Source organism: Rhinopithecus bieti, unplaced genomic scaffold (genome assembly GCF_001698545.2).
Source record: "Rhinopithecus bieti isolate Rb0 unplaced genomic scaffold, ASM169854v2 scaffold_80089, whole genome shotgun sequence".
Taxonomy (NCBI): Eukaryota; Metazoa; Chordata; class Mammalia; order Primates; family Cercopithecidae; genus Rhinopithecus; species Rhinopithecus bieti.
The window spans coordinates 51,370-64,632 of NW_016830445.1; the positions used below are offsets into that span (position 1 = coordinate 51,370).

General features: G+C 43.4%; 2 pseudogenes; both read right to left on the reverse strand.

Moving 5' to 3' along the window:
* Positions 1 to 7,209: 7,209 nt before the first annotated feature.
* Positions 7,210 to 7,627, reverse strand: LOC108524428 (60S ribosomal protein L19 pseudogene; annotated as a pseudogene).
* Positions 7,628 to 7,727: 100 nt separating this feature from the next.
* Positions 7,728 to 8,363, reverse strand: LOC108524432 (60S ribosomal protein L19-like; annotated as a pseudogene).
* Between the last annotated feature and the right edge of the window lie 4,900 nt (positions 8,364 to 13,263).

Here is a 13,263-nt window from a genome sequence, read left to right on the forward strand (position 1 = left end):
CCTTTTTCATGTAAACTAGTGAGGGTTTGGAGAGAGGACAAAAGCATCATATGTTCTACACATCTTGCAATGGGAACTGTCAAATTTTGTATTCAACATTGCCACAGTATCGCCGCTGACATGCTTCCAAAAGACTTTTCAAACAAAAACTCACCACAGGCCTGGAACAAAATACGCAGCCTAGAAAAATGTGCATCTCATATTTCCTATGTGGATTGACAAAACCAACTGGGGCCCGGGGCCAATAACAGAAAGGTTATTTGAGCTTTTCCACAAATGCTCCCAGTTTAGAAACAAAAGTGTGAGTGTGGAAGGGGGAATCCCCTTTCTAGCCCAAGGGATTTAATTTCCCTACAGGGAAATTTCTAGCTCTGACACCCTCATAAGATTGTACCATAGCAGACGGATCATACCAGGATGTAGAAGCAGGAGATTTCCCTAGAGGGAAACTCGTGGGAAATAGCCTGAAAATGCACATTCAAATCAAGTCTTAAGAGGGAAAGGGAGATCTGCTTCGACTGACAGCACAAATGGTCTGTGATTCCAAGTTACAAACCTTTCCCTCTGGAGAAGTGTGAACTTGGACCCGCTACTCTTTCTGAACACTGCGCAGCCTGGAGATGATCCCCTCTCAAAACTTCTCCTCTTGGCTCTTTTTTCTTTTCCGTTTTTTTGTTTTGTTTTGTTTTGTTTTGTTTTGTTTAAGAGTCTCACTCTGTCACCCAGGCTCGAGCACAGTGGTGTGATCATAGCTCACTGCAGTCTTGATCTCCCGGGCTCAAGTCATTCTCTCACCCCAGTCTCCCAAGTAGCTGGGACCACAGGCGCATGCCACCATGCCCAACTATTTTGTTTGTTTGTTTTGTTTTTTGTATTTTTTGTAGAGCTGGGGTCTTGCTATGTTGCCCAGGCTGTTCTCAAACTCCTGTGCTCAAGCAATCCTCCCCCCTCGGCCTTCCAAAGTGCTGGGATTACAGGTGTGAGCCACAGTGCCCTTCCAGGGCTTTATCTTTTGAAAGACTCTCCAGGTGAGAAAACGAGACTCTTTGTTTGTTTGTTTGTTTGTTTGTTTGAGACAGAGTTTTGCTCTTGTTGCTCAGGCTGGAGTGCAATGGCTCCATCTCGGCTCACCACAACATCCGCCTCCCAGGTTCAAGCAATTCCTCTGCCTCAACCTGCAGAGTAGCTGGGACTACAGGCATGCACCACCACGCCCAGCTAATTTTGTATTTTACTAGAGATGGGGTTTCTCTATGTTGGTCAGGCTGGTCTCGAACTCCAAACCTCAGGTAATCCACCCACCTCGGCCTCCCAAAGTGCTGGGATTACAGGTGTTAGCCACCGTGCCTGGCCTGGACTCATTTTAACTTCTCCTTCTTCCTAATCCCCACATCCAATCCCCACCAAGTTCTAGCAATCCTTATTTCCTAAATGCTCTCTTGCCTTTTTTTTCTTTCTGCAGTGTGAATAACTTTTAAAATTTTATTATTATTGTATATATTTAAGGTACACAACATGATGTTCTGATACACATATACTTAGTTAAATGATCACCTACACTTAAGCCAATTAACGTATCCATCATCTCACATAGTTAACTTTTTTCCCTGGTAAGAACACCTAAAATCTACTCTCTTGACAAAATTCCAGTAAATAATACAATATTATTAACTATAGTCCTATACTGTATGTTAGCTGCTCTCTAGACATATTCATCCTACACAATGCAACCTATCACCTCACACCTGTTAGGATAGCTATTATCAAAAGACAAGAGATAACAAGTATTGGTAAGAGCGTGGAGAAACGGGAACCTTTGCAACCTCAATGAGCTATCACCTCGAAATTCTTAGGATCGCTATTTTCAAAAAAAAAAAAAAAAAAAAAAAAAAAAAAAAAAAAAAAAAAACAAGAAACAAGTACTGGCAAGGGTGGAGAAAGGGAACCCTTGTACATTGTTGATGGGAATGTAAATTGGCACAGCAGTGATGGATGGAAAACGGCATGGCGCTTCCTCAAAAAATTAAAAATGCAGCTATCACATAACCCAGCAATCCCACTTCTAGGCATATACCCAAGGGAAATAAGTCAGTACCTGGTAGGGATGCCCGCACTCCCATGTTCATTGCAGCAGTATTCACAATAACCAAGACATGGAATCAGCCTAAGTGTCCCTTGATCAATGAACGGATAAAGAAAATATGCTGGGTGCGGTGGCTCATGCCTGTAATCCCAGCACTTTGGGTGACAGAGAGAGACTCCATCTCAAAAAAAAAAGAAAAAAAAATGTGGTAAATATACACAATGGAGTATTATCCAGTCTTTAAAAAAAGAAAATTCTGTCCTTTGCAACAATGTGAATGAAATTAGAGGGCATTATGTTAAGTGAAATAAGCTGGGCACAGAAAGGCAAATACCGCATGATCCCACTTATATATGGAGTATTTTTTTTTAAATACATAGAAGCAGATAATAGAATGGTGGCTACCAGAAGCCGGGGGTGGGAGGTGGGTAAGTTGCTGTTACGTGGGATGAATAAGCCTCGTATCTCTTGAATCTGTCTACTTTTCTATATCCTCAACGTTGCCATTCTTACACGAGCCCCAGCATCTCTCATCTAGACTCCCACAAATACCCCAATCCCATCTCCCTGAATGGCAGAAACAATGCTATGTGTTCACAAATCCATTTCATTCTCTCCCTAAGCACACAGAATGACCACATCTCCAAACTGCTCTTGCAATTCAGTTGGGGACCATGGGATGTGGGCAAGAGTGATATAATGACATTTCTGGGGCTGGCCCTAAAACCCATTCTACAGTGGCGTGAAGGACATGGGTTGAAGATGGTGGCACAACAAAATGGAAGGAGCTGGGATCCCTAAATCACAATGTAAAAGGCTGCCTGCCAAATTTCCTATTGGACTGTAACATCAGTGAGAAGTAAACCTTTTATTGCTTTAAGTCACTTAGAATGAGGATTGTTCTTTGCAGCAGTGGGCTTATCCTGACAGCCTGCTTCCACTCTTGCCCCTCCCCATGTCTTCTAATCAATTATCCTCACAGCTACTAGAGTAATTAACTACAATACATAACTGATCACATCACTACCCACCACTCCTCACATCCCCCCATATGACAATTCTTAAATAAATGCTTTCCGTTGATCATAGGAAAGTTCAAAATTCTTAAGATGGCCTATAATGCCCTGCATGGTCTACAACTGCTGAACTTTCTTTCCCCTGATCTGTCCCTATTTATTCACTCATTTAATCACCTATTCAATAAATATTTCTTGAGCACCAACTGTCAGTAGCTATACTAGTTCTGGGAATAGACTAGGGAAAGGGGAAAACAGGGAAATCACTTGGGAAGCTGTTATATTCATCTGGACAAAAGACAGTAAGGACCTGAGCTACATTATGTCTCCAGTTGTGACATCCTGGTAAGATGGCACCATAACAGATGTCACCAGGGCATGCATCTAAGCCAGAGATTCCCACAGAGGATAAAAGCCTGAAAATGCAAGTTCTAGTCTATCCCTAAAAAAGCATAAGACGGGGCAAAAAAAAAAAAAAAAAAAAAACAAGAAGTAATGAAAAAGAAAATAATAAGTAAATAAGAAAGCATGGGAGCCTGGCCAGGCGCAATGGCTCACACCTGTAATCCCAGCAGTTTGGGAGGCCAAGGCGGGCAGATCACCTAAGGTCAGGAGTTTCAGACCAGCCTGGCCAACATGGTGAAACCCCGTCTCTACTAAAAATACAAAAATTAGCCGGGCATGGTGGCGGGTGCCTGTAATCCCAGCTACTCAGGAGGCTGAGGCAGAAGAATAGCTTGAACCCGGGAGGCAGAGGCTGCAGTGATCCGAGATCACACCAGTGCACTCCAGCCTCGTGACAGAACAAGACTCCATCTCATAAAAAGAAAGAGAGAGAGAGAGAGAGAGAGAGAGAAAGGAAGGAAGAAAGGAAGGAAGGAAGGAAGGAAGGAAGGAAGGAAGGAAGGAAAGAAAGAAAAGATAGAAAGCATGGGAGAATTTACAGATGAGAGATTCACCTACATTGACAGCATGAATGAGAGGGGTAGATGCATGATATTTTAGGAAACACAATTGGCAGGATTTGGGAACTGACTATGAAGGATGAGAAAAGGAAGAGCCAGGCTGGGGTGAAGAAAACATTTGGAAAAAGATGAAGATGATGAGCTTAGGTTTAAACATGTGGCGTTAGAGGTGCCAATGGGCCATCCAGGTGGTATGTCAAAGAGGCAATTGGATCTCTGGGTCTGGAGTTCAAAGAAGAGGCCTGGCCTGGCAACGTACAGGTAATGTCCTCACTGATCACAACTCCTAAAGTCTCGGCCATCTTGAAACAAAACCAGGCCATCAACCCCAGCACTTCGGGAGGCCAAGACAGGAGGATCATTTGAGCCTAGGAGTTCATGACCAGCCTAGGCAACAGAGTAAGACCCCATCTCTACAAAAAAGTAAAAAAATTAGCCAGGCGTGATGGTTCATGCGTGTAATCCTAGCTACTCAGGAGGCTGAGGTGGGAGGATCTCCTGAGCCCAGGAGGCTGAGGCTGCAGTAACCTGTGATTGTGCCATGTACTCCAGCCTAAGTGACAGCAAGATCCTTTCTCAGAAACAAACACAAAAACAAGAACAAGCAAACAAGCCACCGTGCTTCTGCTCCTCACCCCGTACTGTGCTTCCCCTCCCCCTCTCTCTCTCTTCCATCCCCTTCATGATCATACCTCCTAAAAGTGGTGTCTCCACTCTAGATCTACTCTCCCCATCCCCTCACACTAGAGTCAGGTCTCCATCTCCATAATTTTTTTTTTTTTTTACAAGGCAACACATAATTCACATTCCATAAAATTCACCCATTTAAAGTGTACAATTATTAGGCCAGACTCGGTGACTCATGCCTGTAATCTCAGCACTCTGGGAGGCCAAGGCAGGTGGATCACTTGAGGTCAGGAGTTTGAGACCAGCCTGGCCAATATGGTAAAACACCGTCACTACTAAAACTACAAAAATTAGCTTGTCATGGTGGCGGGTGCCCGTAATCCCAGCCACATGGGAGGCTGAGGCAGCAGAATCACTTGAACTCGGCAGGCACAGGTTGCAGTGAGCCAAGATCAAACCACTGCACTCCTGACTAGGAGAGAGAGTGAGACTCTGTCTCAAATAAATAAATAAACAAATAAATAAATAAATAAATAAATAAATAAATGAGACTGGGTGTGGTGGCTCACGCCTGTAATCCTAGCACTTTGGGAGGCCGAGGTGGGCGGATCACTTGAGGTCAGGAGTTCGAGACCAGCCTGGCCAACATGGTGAAACCCTGTCTCTACTAAAAATACAAAAACTAGCCAGGCAATGTGGTACATGCCTATAGTCCCAGCTACTTGGAAGGCTGAGGCAGGAAAAGAGCTTGAACTCGGGAGGTGGGGGTTGCAGTGAGCCAAGATCATGCCACTGAACTCCAGCCTGGGTGACAGAGCAAGACCCCACATCAAAAAAAAAAAAATTAATTTAATTTAAAATGTAAAATTTTAGAAACTTCAGAGTTGTAAACCATTACCACTAATTATGGAACATTTTATTATCTACCAAAAAACTCTGTACCTATTAGCAGTCACTCTCCATTTCCCCCCAATTCACTTTCCATTTCCCCCCAATAACTCCAAGCCCTAGGTAACCACTAATCTGTTTTTGTTTTTTGTTTTTTGTTTTTTTTTTTGAGGCAGAGTCTCGCTTTGTCACCAGGCTGGAGTGCAGTGGCTCAGTCTTGGCTCACTGCACCTCCGCCTCCCAGGTTCAAGCAATTCTCCTGCCTCAGCCTCCCAAGTAGCTGGGACTACAGGCGCACACCACCACATCTAGCTAATTTTTGTATTTTTAGTAGAGACGGGGTTTCACTGCCCACCTCTGCCTCCCAAAGTGCTGGGATTACAGGTGTGAGCCACTGCGCCCGGCCTATTTTCTTTCTGTATAGATGTACCTACTATGGACATTTCATATAAATGGAATCATGCAATATGTAATTTTTTGTGACTGGCTTCTTTAGCATAATTATTTCAAAGTTCATCTATGCTGTAGCATGTATCAATACTTCATTCCTTTTTATGGCTGAACAATATTTCTTCATATGGATATACCACATTTTATCCACTCATCATTTGATGGACATTTGGGTTGTTTCCACTTTTTGGCTATTAAGAATTATGTACATGAGCCAGGCGCAGTGGCTCACGCCTGTAATCCCAACACTTTGGGAGGCTGAGGTGGGCAGATCACGAGGTCAGGAGATTGAGACTATCCTGGCTAACATGGTGAAACCCCGTCTCTACTAAAAATACAAAAAAATTAGCCTGGCATGGTGGCAGGCGCCTGTAGTCCCAGCTACCCAGGAGGCTGAGGCAGGAGAATGGTGTGAACCCGGGAGGCAGAGGTTGCAGTGAGCTGAGATCGCGCCACTGCACTCCAGCCTGGGCGACAGAGCGAGACTCTGTCAAAAAAAAAGAAAAAAAAAATTATGTACATGAGGCCAGACGCGGTGGCTCACGCCTGTAATCCCAGCACTTTGGGAGGCCAAGGCAGGCGGATCACCTGAGGTCAGGAGTTCAAGACCAGCCTAACCAACATGGTGAAACCCTGTCTCTACTAAAAATACAAAAATTAGCCAGGTGTGGCAGCACACGTTTGTAATTCCAGCAACTCAGGAGGCTGAGGCAGAAGAATCGCTTGAACCTGGAAGGCGGAGGTTGCGGTGAGCCAAGATCACGCCATTGCATTCCAGCCTGGGTGACAGAGTGAGACTCCGTCTCAAATAATAATAATAATAATAATAATAATAATAATAATGTACATGAATATTCATGTACAAGTATTTGTTCGAATACCTGCTTTCAGTTATTTTGGGTGTATACCTAGGAGTGGAACTGATGAGTCATATGGTAATTCTATGTTTAACTTATTGAGAAATCTCCAAGCTGTTTCCCATAGCGACTGCACCATTTTACATTCCCACCTCCAATGTACCAGGACTGTAATTTCTCTACATCCTCACCAATACTAGTTATTTTCCTTTTTTATCTTTTTTTTTTTTTTTTTTTTTGGCAAGCAGATAAAGGCTTGTTTAATTTTAATGGCTGATCTATGTAATCACGGAGGCCAGTATGAACAGACAAAAGGGGAGCTTTTATTTCTTGGTGTCTTCCTCCTTGGACAAACTCTATGATGTCCTCCTTCTTGGCCTGGAGGCGCTCTTCACTGAGCTTCCGTGCTTCCTTGGTCTTAGGCCTGTGGGCCTCAGCCTGGTCAGCCAGGAGCTTCTTGTGGGCCTTGTCTGCCTTCAGCTTGTGGCTGTGTTCCATGAGAATCCGCTTGTTTGTGAACACATTGCCCTGCACCTTCAGGTACAGGCTGTGATACATGTAGTGATCAATCTTCTTAGATTCACGGTATCTTCTGAGCAGCCAGCCCAGAATCCTCATTCTCTTCATCCACATGACCTTCTCTGGCATTCGGGCATTGGCTGTACCCTTTTGCTTATCTATGCTTATATGCCTGCCCTTCCAAGGGCAGGTGTTTTTCTGGTGTTTTTCTGCCAAGGTGTTTTTCTGGCGTTTTTCTGCCAAGGTGTTTTTCTGGCNTTTAATTTTAATGGCTGATCTATGTAATCACGGAGGCCAGTATGAACAGACAAAAGGGGAGCTTTTATTTCTTGGTGTCTTCCTCCTTGGACAAACTCTATGATGTCCTCCTTCTTGGCCTGGAGGCGCTCTTCACTGAGCTTCCGTGCTTCCTTGGTCTTAGGCCTGTGGGCCTCAGCCTGGTCAGCCAGGAGCTTCTTGTGGGCCTTGTCTGCCTTCAGCTTGTGGCTGTGTTCCATGAGAATCCGCTTGTTTGTGAACACATTGCCCTGCACCTTCAGGTACAGGCTGTGATACATGTAGTGATCAATCTTCTTAGATTCACGGTATCTTCTGAGCAGCCAGCCCAGAATCCTCATTCTCTTCATCCACATGACCTTCTCTGGCATTCGGGCATTGGCTGTACCCTTTTGCTTATCTATGCTTATATGCCTGCCCTTCCAAGGGCAGGTGTTTTCTGGTGTTTTCTGCCAAGGTGTTTTCTGGCGTTTTCTGCCAAGGTGTTTTTCTGGCATCAAGCCCGGGAATGGACCGTCACAGGCTTGGGGATGATCAGCCCATCTTTGATCAGTTTCCGGATCTGCTAATGGAAGTTGGCATTGGCGATTTCATTGGTCTTACTGGGGTCCAACCAGACCTTCTTCTTGCCACAGCGGTGGACACTACAGGGTAGCCTCTTCTGAAGCCTGAGCATACTCATGGCTGTAGTCGCAGCAGCGAAAGGAAAGAGCTCCCTTTTTTATCATTATTATAACCATCCTAGTGGGTGTTCAGCAGTATCTTATTATAGTCTTGATTTAAATTTCTTGATGACTAATGATGCTGAGGATCTTTTCATGTGTTTATTGGCCATTTATACATCTTTTTTTGAGAAATATCTGTTAAGATATTTTGCTCATTTTTTAAAGTGGGTTGTCTTTTTATTGCTGAGTTGTAATCGTTCCTTATATATTTTGAATATTAGATCGCTATAGGATATACGATGTGCAAATATTTTCCCCCATTCTGTAAAAGTTGTCTTTTCACTTTCCTGGTGGTACTGTTTGAAGCACAAAAGTTTTTGTTTTAATTTTAATGAAGTTCAACTTATCTATTGTTTGCTTTAGTTGCATGTGCTTCTGGTGTCCTAAGAAACCATTGCCAAATCCACGGTCATGAAATTCACTCTTATGTTTCCTACTAAGAATGTTATAGTTGTAGCTCTTACATTTGGATCTTTAATCTATTTTGAATTGATTTTTGAATGCACTGTGACGGAAGGGTCAAAATTCATTCCTTTGCACATGGATATCCAGTTGTCCCAACATCATTTGTTGAAAATTATTTCCCCCATTGAATGTTATTTTTATCTCTATTGAAAAATCAGTTGGCCACAAATGTCTGGGTTCATTTCTGGACTCACAGTTGTATTGGCCTATATGTCTGCCCTTATGCTGGCACTACACCGTCTTGATTACTGTAGACTTGTTGTAAGTTTTGGTTTTGGTTTTTTGAGACAGAGTCTCACTCACTCTGTTGCCCAGGCTGGAGTGCAGTGGCCATAGTCTTGGCTCACCACAACCTCCGCCTCCTGGGTTCAAGCGATTCTCCTGCCTCAGCCTCTGGCCAGAGTAGCTGGAACTACAGGCACGCACCACCATGCCCGGAATTTTTTTTTTTTTTTTTTTTTTTTTTTTTAGTAGGATGGGTTATCATGTTGGCCAGCGCTGGTCTCAAACACTTGACCCTAAGTGAGCCACCTGCCTTGGCCTCCCAAAGTGCTGGGATTACAGGCGTGAGCCACCGCACCTGGCTTTGTTGCAAGTTTTCAAATCAGGCCAGGTGTAGTGGCTCACAGGTGTGTTGTAATCACTACACTTTGGGAGGTCGAGGCAGGAGGATCAATTGAGTTCAGAAGTTTGTGACCAGCCTGGACAACATAGTGAGACCCTGTCTCTAAAAATAAATAAATAAATAAATTAGCCAGGTGCAGTGGTGCACACTTGTAGTCCCAGTTACCTGGGAGGATGAGGTGAAGGATCCCTTGAGCCTGGGTGGTTGAGGCTGCAATGAGCTATGATTGTGCCACTGCACAACAGCCTGGGCAACAGAGCAAGACTCTGTCTTAAAAAAAAAAAAAAAAAAAGTTTTAATAGTTTTGAAATCAAGAAATGTGAATCCTCCAACTGTTTTCAAGATTGATCTGGGTATCTCCTGCATCTCTTGAATTGCTATATGACATTTAGAATCAGCCTGATTTCTACTAGAGGAAGCCAGCTGGGATTCTGACAGGATTGCATTAGATCAATTTCAGTATTGCCATCTCAGCAATATTAACCCTTCCCATTCATGAACATGGAATGTCTATTTCCTTAAGTCTTTAATATTTTGTACTTTTCCCTATGTAAGTTTTGCACTTATATTGTTCATCCCTAAGTATTTTATTCTTTTTGATGTTATTGTAGATATTTAAGAGAATTGTTTTCTTAGTTTCATATTGTTTGTGACTGGTATATAGCACTACTAGTTTTTATATGTTAATCTTGTATACCACAGCTGATGAATTCATTTTTTAGCAGTTTTATTTGGAGATTCTTTACGGTTATCTGTATACAAGATCATATCATCTACATATAGACATAGTTTTGTCTTCTCAATTTCAGTCTGGATGCTTTCTCTTTTTCTCTTGCCTAATTGCCCTGGCTAGAACTTCTAATACAATGATGAATAAATCCATGGGTTTTCCTAAACGTCCTTTATCAGGTTGAGGAAGTTCCCTTCTACAGTGTTTGTCAAGGTTTTGTGTTTATTGAGATGATCTTTTCCCTTCTATTGATATGGTATCCCAGCTTCTTTTGAAAGCTGAAATTGTAGGATGCCCCACATATAAAACAGCAGGGGAGGCTGCTCTGGTTGAAGCAGTAAGGGAAGCTTGGGGCTACCAAGCTGGCTCAATGGCCTTTCCTTCCCAGGTAGCCTTGGGCTCCACAGAAAACTGAGCTGGGAGCCAAGAACAGCAAGCAGTCCCCGTGGCTCTCATCCAGAACTCCTTGTTGGGCATGGCTGAGTCAGCCAACTAAGCTCAGACCCTTGGCCTCGAGGTGCCCTGGTGGTCAGGGCTGGCTGATTACAAGTACTCAACCACTTTATCAAGTAGCTCGTCAGCATCCTGCAAATTGCCTATTTATCCTGGTCCAGGGCTTCAGAGCCAACTCCTCCTTATGCCTCTGGCCAGGAGGTTGATCTTGGGGCTCTGGAGTCCTTAACACTTGCGTCATTTTGATGGTATCATTCCACTAAATGTTAGCAGTTCAGATCTATGGTTACCACAAAGTTTGTACTTCTAAAACCTTGATAATCAACCAAAAAGTACAGAGGTTCAGTATCTCAAACAGATTGCAGACAGCCCACTGACTACTTTTTGGGAAGAGTGATTAAGAAACTTTATTACAGAAAACGAATGCATCCAACGTCCCCAAATACATTTGTGACAAGAACAGACACACAGACACAGACAATGGTCACTACATCACAGCCTTGTTCTTTCTGAAGGATAAAACGTCATTCAAGAATGGGGTGAGGTGGTTAGAGGGAGTAGGTACTATTCTTTTAAATGGAGGAAAAAAAAAAAAAAAGGAACAGGTTGGCACCTTAAGAACACATATAGTGGGCCCAGAAATCAAGCTAAGCCTAAGCCTTAGGTAACATCATGCCACTTACCGCATCTCAGAGAAACTAGGGCATTATTCCATTAGAGGAGCAATCTTGTGACAGTGTGAAAACGTTGAGTAGTGATCTTGCTGCATCAGCTAATGGACCAAGTGGCCTCAACTTGACGGCCTCTTTAAAACTCAATGTTTGCCTAATCAAAGATCATTTGGCTAAACTGCTTCCCCACTTCTGCTTAGCTACTTTGGAAGCACAAAAGTCACCCCTTTCCATCCTTTGCCCTTCCCTGCTTGGTACATCTAGATATGAGAAAGACAGGCACCACTTAACAAATCACTCCCTTCTGACTACAGGTTGTTTCTCTTCCATATTTGACGAGGCTGGAAACAGCTCCCGAATCTTGGCCTAGCACATCACGAATTGGGAAGCTAAAGCTTTAGCTTAGAATGCCAAGTGACAAGGACATGGCTGAAGCAGGAGGGGCAATTCTGGAACAAGTGCTTCTGGGCAAACCTCACAACCGAGTTTTTTAAATTAGTGGTCATTTTCCAGAACTAGAGCACACCTTCAGGACAAACAGTTCTGATGGGAGAGGGAATGGCTATGAATACATAGAGATCAGGCTGTGACCATGACCATAACTTGTACTCATCCAGGACCCGACAGGGTGGAGAGGTCACCGCCTCCAGACATGCAAGTTTCTGAACAGTGAATTTTAAGAAAAAGCTGCTTTCTCTTAAAATTAATACCACAAAAACACTCCTGCGTGTCTCACAGCCTCAAACATACACACCCAAATATTAATGCTGGGCAGTTGCAACAGTCACCCACAACACAGTACTGTATCTTTCATTGCTACAGACAGTAATGATGTATATACATATCAGCCTTCAAAACAGTAGTGTCACCACTTGCTACTGTGGCCATCTCCCCGCACCCCAACCTGGATAAAATGTTACACTACCCACTAATATATCTACTGACACACAAACCAAGCTTCTTCCAGTTTAACATTGAACATCAATCTACACTTCCAGTGAATGAGCTAAACTTTATGAGTAGGCCATTCAACTTTTCATGATACATTTAGTGCTTACAAATGTTTGATTCCATTAGCCTGCCCCATAGCTCAGGTGGCCCAAGATGGAGCCTGTAATCTTCCCTGGGGTGTTTGGTGTTTTGAAGAAGTAGGAGCAAAAAAATGGATACTGTCCCCTACCCCACCACCCCATCCCACATACCCTCACTGGCATCCAGGAGACCAGCAGCAGGCTCAAGATCCCAAATGTTGGGCACCACAAATAATGTGGTATGTGCCAGGAGCACGCGAGGGGGGGAATAGGGGTGAACGAGAAAAAAAATCAGGCCTGAATTTTTGACACACCACACACTCTGAAATTGCTGTTTAGCAATACATTTGGCCCCACAAAATAGGGGGTGGAGGTGGGGCAACAGTTAAACCTAGATAGCCTTAGTCCTAATCACCCACCTTCCTATACCTTGGAAGGCTACTGACCCTTGCCTATGTCCTTTCCTTAGCTCCTCCAGACTTCATCTGAATGCCACTCAGACACAAACAAAACCACACAGTAGCTTCAAGTAGCCCTCTCCATCTCAGCCCTAAGTGAGCTGGCCACTGAGTAATAAAAGAAGCTACCACATTTATAGCGAGGCCAGTCTCCAAATACAATGGAGTGGGGGTTTGTTCACTGCTGAGTCAGAAATTGACTGTTATAATAGAGAACAGTTTTAAAATGTAATACTGTTTATTTAACTTCAAAACATTTCAGCATTCTAAACATACAAAAAAAAAAATAACAGAATGTTGCAAATCATGTTTAAGAACAGGAGGTTCTTGAACTTTCATTGATGCAGTGGCTCTTTGCTTTGCTGACAATGAAGAGTTCTACAGTTTGTTTAAAAACAAACAGTTTAAAAACTACCGCACTTAA